The following is a 15825-nucleotide window of genomic DNA, read 5'->3' on the forward strand; positions in this document are numbered from 1 at the left end:
TTGCAAAATGCTCTTACACCGGATGATTCTAGATGAGTAACAGAGATCTTTCTAGGCCTTATTTTGTTTTTTCTTAACTGATTAATCAGGCTGTAATGTAGAGTCTAGTATTAGTAACCGTTGGACCTTTCAAGATGTCATTTTCCATGTTCTGGCACTTTCCCTGTGCTGTGCTTTTTTATTTTTATTTTTATTTTTATTTTTTTGTCTCTAAGATTCTCCTAGAGCAGTAGCTCCCAACTCTGGCTGACATTAGATTTGCTGGAGAACCTTTAAAAAAAAAAAAAAGTTGGCCTGCAGAGATTCTGATTTAATTCACTAGGGGTAGAACCCTGGCACTGATATTTTTAACTCCTCCCCCCACCCCCCACCAGTGTTAAGAAACAAGTTTAGAGTTGAGAAGTAGGCGTATCAAATAACAGAATTGACTGAGTTTTGCTGATCATAGTCTCTAGTTTGCTTTTCTTAAATTTGTACTTACCACGGGACTTGATGCCACAGTCATAATATTATGCCTTTTTAGGCATTGAAATTGCCTTGTAGAAATTGAGAAGATATGACTATGAATTACAGGTTTTGAAGAAGGATATAATGTTACATACTTGATTGACTTGGAAGGGTTTTGTTATAGCATGAAGGACACTTAAATAAAGCAAGGTTCTAATCCAGACGTATGTTTTATATTTAGAATGTCCCCATGTGTTTTATAAGCCCCTTTCACCAGAAATTCTGAAATAACATAAGACCCAAAGCTTCAATAGTTGACTAAATTTATCTTCATATCGTGTCACAATTGAAAGCACAATTGGTCATCCGCATGAATTTTCAACAAATGTGCAAAGCACTGTGCTTAGTGTACAAAGATAGACAAATAAAAAACAGTGGGCCTGACCTGATTTTCTTAAAACTTGAAGTCCGTGCATAGATTCTTAGCAAAAGCTATACCTGGTTGAGAATCTGCTTGTAACGCAGTGTTGCAGATGAAAGCACATTGTGTGTGTAAATCCTGTTGGCTCACCTGTCAGGCAGTTTTCAGAGTCTGACTAGTTCTCATCCACTCCACTGTTAACAACTTAGTTGAAGCCACCCTTAGCTTTCACCTACAATAGCCCTGTAACTCCTTCCTACTTCCACACTTGCCCCATTGCAGTCTGTTCTCAGCACAACCCTATTAACCTTTTTGTAAGAGAATGATGTATGATAAGTTGTAAAGCTAGTCTCACAGAAATGGGGGATTTGAGGGCAATCTCGCTGTGACATCACGTGATTTCCAGACTGACCTAGAAGGTTCTCATGATTTCACTCTTTGTAACCTCCAAAGATGATGATGTGTGTGTTTGGGCTTTGCAGAGGAAAAAGAATTTTCTTCTAACAAGAGTGCATATAACTGTACTCCTAAAACTTCTGAAATCTCATTTCTAGAAAAATTTAACATGCTGAAGCTTTCAGTGAAATAGATGCTTTTCTAGAATTAACAAAATTTTTATAAGTTATTGAAAAATGAAGCAGATATCCTTAAAATACTTACAATCAATTAACTTGAATTATTAAAAAATTGCCTCTGCAAAAGTTTCCACAAACTCAATATATGTTTTGTCAAATTTCACAGAATAGGTAATTTTTGTTTAAGAATATGGGAAATGAAAGGACAAGAAAGGAGACCTCATAATTCAAAGTAATGTCCCTGGTGTCCAAACCTGGAGAGAATACTACCAAAAATAAAAACCACTAGAGTTTATTCTCACCCAAGTTATAAAATCCATACTAAAATATTAGTAAGTTAAGTCCAGCAGTATATTAAAAGAATAATGCGTTCTTGGGTACACTTGGATGTTAAAGAGATTGAAAGAGAAAAGCATACCTTGAAGATGTATTTAATACAATCCACAATAACTTTTTAAATGTAGGTAAGGTAGAGAAGGAAACTATTAACTTGATTACAGTGTACTTGTTAGTAGAGAACTATCAGAATCATGGTTTTGAATGATGAAATATTGGAGTACAGTAACATCCTCCATAATGCCATAAGTGGGGTAAAAAGTTTTGGTTGGGTAAAAACACGGAGTTGTAAGGTTAATGAAATAACTAGGATGACGTTCAGGGTGGGAAGCAGTTATCAGTGGCATGACACTGGAATTCACATTTTTTTTTTCTGTATATTCTTCTTATTAAGGTCTGGAACAAGTCAAGAATGCCAGCTAACACTTCAGTTCTACGACAGTGTTTTCTGAGGCTTAGCAAATGAGATACAGATATTGGGAATGGGAGCAACAGAACATTACTTACAAGGTATAAGATTGTTTAGAAATACAACCCAGAAATTGAAAAACAGGAACTGCGCAGAGAGTTCAGTGAGGTGAGAGAGTTAAAGATAAGCATGCAAAAATTACTAGTTTATTAACTAGTTTACTAATTAGCTTAAAGCCCTCCACCCCACTTACATACAGATAGATCAGAAAATGCAATGGGTATAAACTATCCAGGTGTAAATTTAACAAGACTGCAAGATCTATATGAGTGCAACATTTGCTGAAGGACAAAAAAGGAGATAGGAATAATGAGAAAATAGGCAATATTCTTGTACGCAAATACTCAATATTGTATAGATGGCTGCCATTTTTCGTTGTAAATTCAGGGCAATCTGAATAAAAATTTCAGTGAGACTTTAAAGAACTTGTCCAGCTGATAAAGATTTGGAAAAGTAAATTCGCAAGAATGGTAAATAAACTTTAGGAAAAGAATTATTATAGGAGAATTGACTTACCATGTTTTAGAACTTTATAAAGCCACAATATCAGAAATGTGATACTGGGGCACCTGGTGGCTCAGTCGGTTGAGCATCCAACTCTGGATTTTGACTCAGGTTATGATCTCGCGGTCATCAAATTGAGCCCTGCATCAGGACTAGGATTCTCTCTCTCCCTCTGTCCCACTCCCCCACTTGAGCTCTCTCTCTCCAAAAAAAAATAAAAGTAAAAATAAGTGGTAGTGATGCAGAAATAGACCATTGGAATAAACTTTACAGCCACATAAAATTTTAGTAATACATGCTATAGGTCACATTTTATGTCAGGAAAAGGAAAGATATTTTTAGTCCAAATGGCTAGGCATTTGGAGATAAAAGGTCTTTTATTTAAAATCTTACCTAAGGTTTCATTTTAATGGGACAAAATTAGGAATAAAGAAAAAAGTTTATTTTAATAATTTGTATGAGGAATGCAAAACAAACCCAAAAACCATGAAGGAGAATTTGGCAGATCTGACGTCTAAAAATTCAGAGCAAGGCCAAAGATAAGATGTAAAAGCTGATAGATTGAGAGAAAATATTTAAAACTTAAATGACCTGTGAAAGATTAATATATATCTGGAACAAATTGGTAAGATACAAAAATAGAAATGGGACAAAATATTTATCGTGTCCCTTTAGTTGAGCTAAAGACTGGCAGGAAGAGAGGTCATGTTGATTCATGAGCACACTGATTTGACTTGGGTGAAGACTGAAGTTAGTGGCAGTCAAGTCCCACAGGTAGGAGCCAATGTGGCATCTACTCCATGGAGTTTTCTCTGTGCCTCAGACTTAACAGGAAGGGGCTGTACTGCTGCCAGTGACTCTCTCTTTAAAAATTTTTTAAATGCTTATTTATTATTTTTGAGAGAGAGAGAGAGAGAGACAGAGTGCAAGCAGGGGAAGGGCAGAGAGAGGGAGATACAGAATCTGAAGGAGGCTCCAGGCTCTGAGGTGTCAGCACAGAGCCATACGCAGGGCTTGAACTCTCGAGCCATGAGATCATGCTCTGAGCTGAAGCTGGGCGATCAACCTACTGAGCCACCCAGGTGCTCCTCTGCCAGTGACTTTCTTAAAGGCCAGGTCTTGCTGGATCAGAGAATAATGAGTTTTGTCCTGGGCGATTGTGCTTTTATACTTAGGGATTGTGTCACTGTTCAGGAAGCACTTATACAAATACTTAACGCTTTCATTTAAGGGAATGTTCACAGGGGCGCCTGGGTAGCTTAGTTAGTTTGGTGTCCAACTCTTGTTTTTGGCTCAGGTCGTGATCTCACAGGTTGTGGGTTCGGGCCCCACGTCAGGTTCTGTACTGACAGTGCAGAGCCTGCTTGGGATTCTCTCTCTCTCTGCCTATCCCTTGCCCACGCTCTCTCTCTCTCTCTCTCTCTCAATAAATAAACTTTAATAAATGTAATGGAATGTTTACAAATATCGGGCATTAGGGAAATAACACTGCATTCTGGGGGATAGAACACCACTGTTGAACAACATGTCTGACTTCAGTTTCTGGCAACAGGGAAAATCCATGTTGCAAATATGTCTGGGCTATTTATACAAGAAATACATATACCCAACACAGATTTGTAAAGTGCTGAGTCTATCTAGTAAAAAGAAATGTGCAAACAACGTGATTCTTTTTCACTCATTAAAATTGGCAAAAATTGTGTCAACTATACTAAAAAAAAAAATTGGCAAAAATCGAAAAGATTTATACCAGTGTTGGTGAGGATATATTGTTGGTGAAAAGTAGAAACTGGAATGTTCTTTGAAGAGGGCAGTTTAATTATACTTTTATTTTTTTAATGTTTATTTATTTTTGAAGGAGAGAGAGACAGAGCATGAGCGGGGGAGGGGCAGCGAGAGAGGGAGACAAAATCTGAAGCAGGCTGTAGGCTCTGAGCTGTCAGCACAGACCCCGCTGCGGGGCTTGAACTCACACACCGTGAGATCAACTCACAAACCGTGAGCCAAAGTTGGATGCTTCACCAACTGAGCTGTCCTGGTGCCCCCAGTTTGATTATATCTGTCAAGATTTAAAATATCTCACCCTTTGACCCAGAATTCTTTATCTGGGAAAGCCTCATAAACAAATATTTGCTCATGTTCATAAAGATCTACATAGGATGTTTATTCCAGCATTGTTTGTTGTAGCAACAATTGTAAGACACCTAAATGTTGGAATGATTAAGTACATTTTGTGGTACATTTGTTCTATTATGAAATAAAACCATAATCCACCTTTTGATTCAGCCCTGTTTAAAATTAAAGGTGAAAATATTGGTCCCAAAAGTGTTTTATGAAAACCCTGAGAGGAAATCATGTCTTTAACTTATAGTGCTTTGAGAATTCAAAATGCATTATTCGTTGTTCATCTTAGCAAAAAGAACAGTGTCAAAGGAACAAGCTCTATGTCAGTGTTAGCTTTGACTCTGTTAGAATCACAAGTTTGTTTTCTCTGACAAGTTGATAGGGAGAAAGCCAGGGCCAGTCTCTGGATTCATGCCACTCACACAGTAGTGAAATTATACATCAAAGTGTATCACTGTCGGACTGGTATATTTATTACAATCTATATTCCTACAATAAATACTTTCTAATAAATATGATTTTCTACTACAAGCGTACAGTGGGTAATTCTCTCAACAAGCATAAAAATGTAGCAGGATTCATAACTTTCAGCATCACATTCCAAAAGAGTTAACAATAAATCTTTCATAGATAATATGTATGTCAAGAATGTCACAGCAGGAGTTTCACCAAACAGGAACACATTTTAGTGATGGCAAGGTACTGAAAATGTGTAGCTCAAACTTAAATGAGACCTTCATCCCTTGAGAATCATCTTCAACCTTCTCCAAAGGATTGTAAAAATACAACAAAACCCATCAGTCCAGTGGTTTGCATTCTCAAACTCATTCAACAATCTCTGGCACTAATTCAAGAATCTTTTGTCTTTAACTTTCTGGTCAACTACTATCATGATTCATGGCCTGTTTTTCTTTTTGCCAAAGACCATTTTTTGGCTTTTTTAGTCTCTCGTTTTTATTTCATTGATTTCTTACCTTTGTTTCTTTCTTTCTTTTACTTTCTTTGGATTGATTGTCCTATTTTTTACTAAGTACTTCATTAATTTTCTTTCGGCTTTTCTCATTTCTAAAATATTGAAGACCAGACACTTCCCACTTGGGACTTTTATAGCAGAATCAAACAAGGTTTTATTAATTTATTTAGACATAATCTATATTCAATAAATTGCCCAAATCTTGAGTATTCAGTTTGATGAGTTTTGGTTATTTTATACACCAATGTATCTATAGCCCAGATAAGATGTAGAACATTTCCGTCACTCCAGAAAATTCCCTCATGTCTACAATATGTAGTCTTTTGGCATCTGAATTCTTCCATATAGGGTGTTTTTGAGATTCATCTATTTTGTAGCATGTATCAGTAGTTTGTTTCTTTTTATTGCTGAATAACATTCCACTGTAAAGACAGTACATTTTGTTTATCCATTCACCAGTTGATGGACATTTGGATTGTTTCCTCTTTTTGGCTATTAAGAATAATGCTGCAGTGAATATTAGCATTCAAGGACACATGTTTTCATTTCTTTCTCTTCATTTCATTTCTTTCATTCTCTTGAGTAGATTCCTAGGAGTGGGGTGAATGTTAGGTTGTATGGTAAGCCTATGTTCCACTTTTTAAGAACCTGTTAAACTGTTTCCCCCAAAGCACCATTTTATATTCCCATCAGCAATGTATGAGGGTTCCACTTTTTCCACATCCTTCTCAAAACTTTGTATTGTCTCTTTGTTTTTATTACAGCCAATTTAGTGGATATATCGTGCTATCTCGTGGTTTTCATTTGCATTTTCCTAATGACTAATGATGTTGAGCATCTTTTCATGTATTTATTAACATTAATATTTCTTTGGTGAAATGGTATTCAGATTTCTTGCCCATTTGAAAACTGGGTTATTTTGTTATGAGTTATAGCAATTCTTTATATATCCTCAGTACAAGTCTCTTATCAGATATATGATTTTCAAATATTTTCTTCTGTTCTGTGGCTTGTCTTTTACTTTCTTAATGGTATCGTTTGAAGTGCAGTTTTTAATTATGATGAAGTCCAATTTATATATATATATATGTGTGTGTATATATATGTGTGTGTGTGTGTGTATATATATATATATTTTATGGATTACGCTTTTGGTATTCTGTCTCAGAACTCTTTCCCTGCCCCAAGGTTACAAAGATTTTTCTCCTTTGTTTTCTTCTACAAGTTTTATAGTTTTAGCTCCTGCATTTACATCTATGATCTATTTTGAGTTAATCTTTTTTATTCCAAGAAATTTTATTTTAAGTTTTTAAATTTTAATTCCAGTGTCGTTAACATACAGTGTAACATTAGTTTCAGGTGTACGGTATAGTGATTCAGCAATTCCACAACATCACCCAGTGCTCATCCCAAGTGCCCTCCTTTAATCCCCTTCACCTGTTTCACGCATCCCCCCCCCCCACACACATCTCCCCTCTTGTAACCATCAGTTTGTTCTCTATAGTTAAGAGTCTGTTTCTTGGTTTGTCTCTCTCTTTCACTTTTCCTTTTTCTCATTTATTTGTAAATTCCACATGAGTGAAATCATATGGTATTTGTCTTTCTCTGAGTTATTTTGTGTGACATTTTACCTCTAGCTCCATCCATGTTGTTGCAAATGGAAAAATTGCATTCTTTTTTATGGCTGAATAATATTCCTGTGTGTGTGTGTGTGTGTGTGTGTGTGTGTGTGTGTGTACCACAACTTCTTTTTATTTTATTTATTTTTATTTTTTTATTTGTAAATTTACATCCAAGTAAGCATATAGTGCAAAAGTGATTTTGGGAATAGATTCCAGTGATTCATCCCCTTTGTATAACACCCAGTGCTCATCCAGCCAAGTGTCTTCCTTAATGCCCCTTACCCATTTAGCCCATCCCCCACCCACAGTCCCTCCAACAACCCTCAGTTTGTTCCCTGTATTTAAGAGTCTCTTATGTTTTTCGTCCCTCCATGTTTTTATATTATTTTTGTTTCCCTTCCCTTATGTTTTGTATTCCCACCAGCAGTGCAAAAGAGATCCTCTTTCTCCTCATCATCACCAACATCTGTTGTTACCTGAGTTGTTAATGTTAGCCATTCTGACTGGTATGAGGTGGAATCTCATTGTGGTTTTGATTTGTATTTCCCTGATGATGACTGATGTTGAGCATTTTTTCACGTGTCTGTTAGCCATCTGGATGTCTTCTTTGGAAAAGTGTCTATTCATGTCTTTTGCCCATTTCTTCACTGGATTATTTGTTTTTTGGGTATGGAGTTTGGTAAGTTCTTTATAGATTTTGGATACTAACCCTTTATCTGATATGTCATTTGCAAATATCTTCTCCCATTCCATCAGTTGCCTTTTAGTTTTGCTGATTGTTTCCTTCACTTTGCAAAAGCTTTTTTCTTGATAAGGTCCCAATAGTTCATTTTTGTTTTTGTTTCCCTTGCCTCCAGAAACTATTGAGTAAGAAGTTGCTGTGGCCAAGGTCAAAGAAGTTGTTGCCTGATTTCTTCTCTAGGATTTTTTGATGGCTTCCTGTCTTATGTTTAGGTCTTTCATCCATTTTGAGTTTATTTTTGTGTATTGTGTAAGAAAGTGGTCCGGGTTCACTTTTCTGCATGTTGCTGTCCAGTTTTCTCAGCACCGCTTGCTGAAGAGACTGTCTTTATTCCATTGGATATTCTTTCCTGCTTTGTCAAAAGATTAGTTGGCTATACGTTTGTGGGTCCATTTCTGGGTTTTCTATTCTGTTCCATTGATTTAAGTGTCTGTTTTTGTGCCAGTGCCAAACTGTCTTGATGATTACAGCTTTGTAATACATCTTGAATTCTGGGATTGTGTTGCCTCCAGCTTTGGTTTTCTTTTTCAGGATTGCTTTGGCTATTCAGGGGTTTTTCTGGTTCTATACAAATTTTAGGATTTTTTTTTCTATCTCTGTGAAAAATCCTGGTGTTATTTTGATGGGGATTGCATTGAATATGTAGATTGCTTTGGGTAGTATCGACATTTTAACAATATTCTTCCAATCCATGAGCATGGAATGTTTTTCCATTTTCTTGTGTCTTCTTCAATTGCTTTTATAAGCTTTCTATAGTTTTCAGCGTATAGATTTTTCACCTCTCTGGTTAGATTTATTCCTAGGCATTTTATGGTTTTTGATGCAATTGTAAATGGGATCGATTTCTTGATTTCTCTTTCTGTTACTTCATTATTGGTGTATAGAAATGCAACCGATTTCTGTACATTGATTTTATATCCTGCGACTTTGCTGAATTCATGGATCAGTTCTAGCAGTTTTTTTGGTGTAATCTTTTGGGTTTTCCATATAAGTATCATGTCATCTGCGAAGAGTGAAAGTTTGACTTCCTTCTTGTTTGGTAGTCATGTTTCTACCTGTCATGTGTCTGACCTTAGTGGGAAAGCTCTCAGTTTTTCCCCATTGAGGTTGATATTAGCGGTAAGTCTTTCTTTCATATATGACTTTCATGATCTTGAGGTATGATCCTTCTGTCCCTACTTTCTTGAGGGTTTTTATCAAGAAAGGATGCTGTATTTTGTCAAATGCTTTCTCTGCATCTATTGAGAGAATCACGTGGTTCTTGTCCTTTCTTTTATTGATGTAATTATCACAATGATTGTTTTGTGGATATTGAACCAGCCCTGCATCCCAGGTAAAAATCCCACTCGGTTGTGGTGAATAATTCTTTTAATGTATTGTTGGATCCAGTTGGCTAGTACCTTGTTTGTTGAGGATTTTTTGCATCCATGTTCATCAGGGAAATGGGTCTGTAGCTCTCCTTTTTAGTGGGGTCTTTGTCTGGTTTTGGAATCAAGGTAATGCTGGCTTCATAGAATGAGTTTGGAAGTTTTCCTCCCATTTCTATTTTTTTGAACAGCTTCAAAAGCATAGGTGTTAACTCTTCTTTAAATGTTTGATAGAATTCCCCTGGAAAGCCATCCGACCCTGGACTCTTGTTTGTTGGGAGATTTTTTACTACTAATTTGATTTCTTTACTGGTTATAGCTCTGTTCAAATTTTCTATTTCTTCTTGTTTCAGTTTTGGTAGTGTGTATGTTTCTAGGAATTTGTCCATTTCTTCCAGATTGCCCAATTTATTGGCATCTATTTGCTCATAATATTCTCTTATTATTGTTTTTATTTCTGCTGTGTTCATTGTGATCTTTCCTCTTTCATTCTTGATTTTATTTATTTGGGTCCTTTCCTTTTTTCTTTTTGATCAAACTGGCTAAGGGGTTTATCAGTTTTGTTAATTCTTTCAAAGAACCAGCTCCTGCTTTCATTGATCTGTTCTAGTTTTTTTTTTTTATTTCAGTAGAATTGATTTCTGCTCTAATCTTTATTATTTCCCATCTTCTGCGGGTTTTGGGTTTTGTTTGCTGTTCTCTTTCCAGCTGTTTAAGGCGTAAGGTTAGGTTGTGTATCTGAGACCTTTCTTCCTTCTTTAGGAAGGCATGAATTGCTATATACTTCCCTCTTATGACCACCTTTGCTGCATCCCAGAGGTTTTGGGCTGTGGTGTTATCATTTTCATTGGCTTCCATGTACTTTTTAATTTCCTCTTTAACTTCTTAGTACATTCATTCTTTAGTAGGATGTTCTTTAGTCTCCAAGTATTTGTTGTCTTGTGGTTGACTTCGAGTTTCATAGCGTTGTGACCCGAAAATATGCACAGTATGGTCTCAATTTTTGTACGTATTGAGGGTTGATCTGTGTCCCAGTATGTGATCTATTCTGGAGAATGTTCTGTGTGTACTCGAGAAGAATGTGTATTCTGCTTTAGGATGAAATGTTCTGAATATATCTGTTAAGTTCATCTGGTTCAGTGTGTCATTCAAAGTCAGTGTTTCCTTGTTGATTTTCTGTTTAGATGATCTGTCCATTGCCAAAACTGGGGTGTTGAAGTCCCTTACTATTATGGTATTATTATCAATGAGTTTCTGTATGTTTGTGATTAATTGATTTACATATTTGGGTGTTATCACGTTTGGGGCATAAATATTTACAATTGTTAGATCTTCTCGGTGGAGAGACCCCTTAATTATGATATAATGCCCTTCTTCATCTCTTGTTACAGTCCCTATTTTAAAATCTAGATTGTCTGGTATAAGTATGGCTTCTCCAACTTTCTTTTGGCGACCATTAGCATGATAGATGGTTCTCCATCCCCTTACTTTCAATCTGAAGGTGTCTTTAGGTCTAAAATGATTCTTTTGTAAACAGCATATGGATGGATCTTGTGTTCTTATTCATTCTGTTACCCTGTGTCTTTTTTTTTTTATGTTTATTTTGAGAGAAAGAGAGCATGAAGGGGAGAGGGACAGAGAGAGAGGGAGACACAGAATCGGAAATAGGCTCCAGGCTCTGGGCTGTCAGCACAGAGCCTGATGCGGGGCTCAAACTCACGAACCGTGAGATCATGACCTGAGCTGAAGTTGGATGCTCAACCGACTGAGCCACCCAGGTGCCCCTACCCTGTGTCTTTTGATTGGAACATTTAGTCCATTGACATTTAGAGTGACATACTGAAAAGTATGAATCTGTTGCCATTGTGTTGCCTGTAGAGTTGGAGTTTCTGGTGGTGTTCTCTGGTCCTTTCTAGTCTTTGTTGCTTTTGGTGGTCTTGTTTTATTTTGTTTCTTCTTTTCTCCCCTCAAAGAGTCCCCCTTAAAATTTCTTGCAGGGCTGGTTTAGTGGTCACAAACTCCTTTAGTTTTGGTTTGTCTGAGACACTTTTGATCTCTCCTTGCTGGATAAAGAATTGTTGGCTGCATATTTTTCCAATTCAGCACATCGAATATATCCTGCCACTCCTTTCTGGCCTGCCAAGTTTCTGTGGATAGGTCTGCTGTGAATCTGATCTGTCTTTCCTTGCTGGTTCAGGACTTTTTTTTCCCTTGCTGCTTTCATGATTCTCTCCTTGCCTGAATATTTTGTGAATTTGACTGTGATATGCCTTGTTCATGGTCAGTTTTTGTTGAATCTAATGGGAGTTCTGTGCTTCCTGGATTTTGATGTCAGTGTCTTTTCCCAGCTTAGGAAAGTTTTCCGCTATGATTTGTTCACATAAACCTTCTTCCCCTTTCTCTCTTCATATTCTGGGACCCCTGTGATTCGGATATTATTCCTTTTTAATGAGTCACTGACTTCTCTAATTCTTATATCGTGGTCTTTTGCTTTAGTGTCCCTCTTTTTTTCTGCTTTATTATTCTCCATAAGTTTGTCTTCTATATCGCTTATTCACTGCTCTACTTCATTCGCCCTTGCCACCATGGCATTCATTCAAGATTGCATCTCAGTTATAACATTTTTAATTTTGTCCTGACTAGATTTTACTTCTTTTATCTCTGCAAAAGGGATTCTTTTTTTCAATCCCAGCTAGTATTCTTATTATTGTGATTCTAAATTCTGGTTCAGACATCTTGCTTATATCTGTGTTGATTAAGTCCCTGGCTGTCATTTCTTCCTGTTCTTTCTTTTGGGGTGATTTCCTTCATCATTTTGGAGGAAGAAAAAGAATTAATAAAATAAAAATTTAAAAATTAACACAAAAAAATAAAATAAAAGATAATAGATCTTAGGCGTGTTTTGCTCTGGTTGTTGAAATAAGCTTGATAGACTAGAGAAAAAAGGGAAAGAAAAGAAAAAAAGGAAAATGTTTGAAAATTTAAAAAAATTAATAAAATAGAATAAAATGAAATGATGTAAGTGAAATAGAATTTTAAAAATTTACAAAAAAAAAGTAAAAATATGGTAGAAAAAATTAAAGAAAAATCTTTTTTATAAAAACGGAAAAGAAAAAATAATTTTTTTCTCTTTCTGTATTCAAGAATAAGAAAAGAAAAAGAAAAATTGAATAAATGGGCCAGCAAATTGAATGAAATATGATTGAAATTACATCCACTTTCTCCTGGAAGTCAAACTATGAAGAACTTTATAGTCCGCAAACTAAGCAGATGAAGGGACTCTAGAGCGTGGTTGGTGCAGTTCTACTGGTCTTGGTGTAACAGCTCTGTTATCCACTAGATGGCACTGCTTAGCTTACTGGGGTGGATCGTTGTGGCGCGTGTGTGTATGTGCATGTGTGGGAGAAGTGAAAATGGCTTCACCCAGCTATCCAGGCTCTAGTATCAGAACTCTGAGCTCTTGCTGACTGGCAATCAGGCACCCCTCCTTTGTCTCCGGCTTCCATCCACTCCCCACTTTTACACCATCTGCGACCAAGCTGTCAGCCTGCCAGGCTCAGATGGGGCTGTGTTTCCAAACCCCTCATTTCTGAGGGCCCTATGGCTTTGACCTGGCCAAACCCTCTGGGGGAGGGTCTTGCGGAGCAATGGCCGGTGCCGACCCGCCCCCAGGAATGTTTGGGAGACCGTGCTGCTGCCGATGCCCAGAGACTGCTGCTGGATGCCAGCCCATTCCAGAAAAAGTTCACACAATGGTGTAGCAGCAGTGTCTCAAGGATTATGGTAAATCACAACACACATCTGGCGCCAGGATTCACTGCCCCTTAACGTCCTTGTTCCAACACCAGCAAATGTGGCTATTCTCTGGGGTCTGCTGGGACCTTTGCCTGTGCAGAGGCTGCACAGCCTCTACCAAATGTCCTCCTAGCAGGGAAACCACCTCTCCCCATGTGGCCTGAGGACCCCTTGGACCTCAGTGTCTGCTTCTGGGGATTCACCCTTCCCACTAGAGCTCTGCCAGGTATTGAGCTGCAGAGTTTCAGACTCTGTGCTCCTCTGTTCATAACATCTTAATGGTATCCAAACCCTCTTCTCTCTCCCTTTCTTGTTAATTCCCTTATAGGTGTTTCCACTCTTTCTCTTTCTCTCCAGCTGCTTTCAGGAAGGAGTGCTTTTCCTATACTCTCCCCCGTCTCTGTCCTCTCTCCACAAGCAAAAACAGCTCCCTCCCCTCCATGGCTTCTCTCTCCCAGTTCACCTCTCCATGCCATGTACCTGCCAAGGTCTGTGGTTCAAGTTATGCATATTGTTGTGCTAATCCTCAGATCAGTTTTCTAGGTGTGCAAGATGGTTTGGTGTTGATCTAGCTGCATTTCAGGGATGAGCGAAGCAAAAAATTTCCATGCTCCTCCACCATCATGGCCCCACCTAGCCCACCGCATCTTCTTTATCCATTCATCTATGGATGGACACTTGGGCTGCTTCCATAATTTGACTATTGTAAATAATGGTACAATAAGCATAAGGGTGCATGTATCCCTTTAAATTGGTGTTTTTGTATTTATTGGGTAACTACCCTGTAATGCAATTACTGGATTGTGGAGTAATTCTATTTTTAACTTTTTGAGGAAGCTCCATACTCTTTTCCACAGTGGCTGCACCAGTTTGCATTTCCACATACAGTGCAAGAGGGCTCCTTTTTCTCCACATGTTCATCAACACTTGTTGTTTCTTGTGTTTTTGATTTTAACCATTCTGACAGACGTTAGGTGATGTCTTATTGTGGTTTGGGTTTGCATTTCCCTGATGATGAATGATGTTGAGCATCTTTTCATGTGTCTGTTGACCATCTGTATGTCTTCTTTGAAGAAATGTCTTTTCATGTTTTCTGCCCATTTTTGAACTGGATTATTTGTTTGGGAGGGTATTAAGTTGTATTTTTTGAGTTAATTTTTTAATAGTGTAGGTAAAGGCCTAACCATTTGTTGAAAAGACTACCCTTTCTCCACTGGATTGTCTTGGCACTTTTATCAAAAATAAATTGACATAGGTGTGAAGGTTAATTTCATGAATTCTTTCCTATTGATCTATATGCCACACTGTTTAGATTACTGTGGCTTTATAGTAAGTTTTTAAGTTGGATAATACAAATCCCCCAACTTTGTTTTTTTCCCCCAAAATTTTTTTGACTATTCTAAGTCCTTTGAATTTCCACAGAAGTTTTAGGTTCAGCTTGTCAATTTCTCCAAAAAAGCCTACTGAAATTTTGATAGGGATTGCATTAAATTTATAGATCTGGTTTGGAGGGAATTACTATCTTGACAATATTGATTCTTCCAATTCATAAATATGTAATGTCCCTCCATTTATTTATATTTTCTTTAATTTCTTTCAGTAATGTTTTGTTAGTTTTCAGTGTACACGCCTTGTACTTCTTTTGTTAAATTTATTCCTAACTAGTTATTTTCGATGCTATTGTGAATAGAATTGTTTTCTTAATTTCATTTTTGGATTTTTGGTTCACATGTAAAAATATAGTTGATTTTCATGTATTGCTTTTATGTCCTGTGGCCTTGATAAACTCGTTTATTGCTTCTAGTCATTTTTTTTTGCGTGAGAATTCCTTGGGATTGTTTCTATATAAGATCATGTCACCTGCAAATAAAGACAGTTTTACACCTTCCTTTCCAATTTGGTTGCCTTTAACTTTTTCATTATTTATTGTACTGAATAAAACCTCGAAAACAATGTTGATTATAAGTGCCAGTAGCAGACATCGTTGTTTTGTTCTTACTTTTAAGAGAGAAACTATTCAGTCTATCGACTATGAAGTATGTTAACCCTGGGATTTTTGGGTTGAGGAAGTTCCCTTTGGTTCCTTGTTTGTTGAGAGTTTTTATCATGGGTGGGTGTTGAATTTTGTGAAACATTTTTTTCTGTATCTATTGAGATGAGCATGGGTTTTTCATTTATTCTATGTAAACACGGTATATTACATTATTTGATTTTTGGATGTCACATCAACCTTGTATTCCCAGGATAAATCATAGTGTATGATCCTTTTTAATATATTTTTTAATTTAGTTGGTTTATACTTTGTTAAAGATTCCTGTGTTTTTGTTAATGAAGAATATTGATTTTTAGTTTTCTTGTGTTGGCTTTGTCTGGTATTGGTATGAGGTAATACTAGTCTCATAGAATTAATTGGGCAGTGTTCTATCTTCCTTTATTTTCTGAAAGGGTTT

Source organism: Panthera tigris, chromosome X (assembly GCF_018350195.1).
Source record: "Panthera tigris isolate Pti1 chromosome X, P.tigris_Pti1_mat1.1, whole genome shotgun sequence".
In the NCBI taxonomy this organism is placed as follows: Eukaryota; Metazoa; Chordata; class Mammalia; order Carnivora; family Felidae; genus Panthera; species Panthera tigris.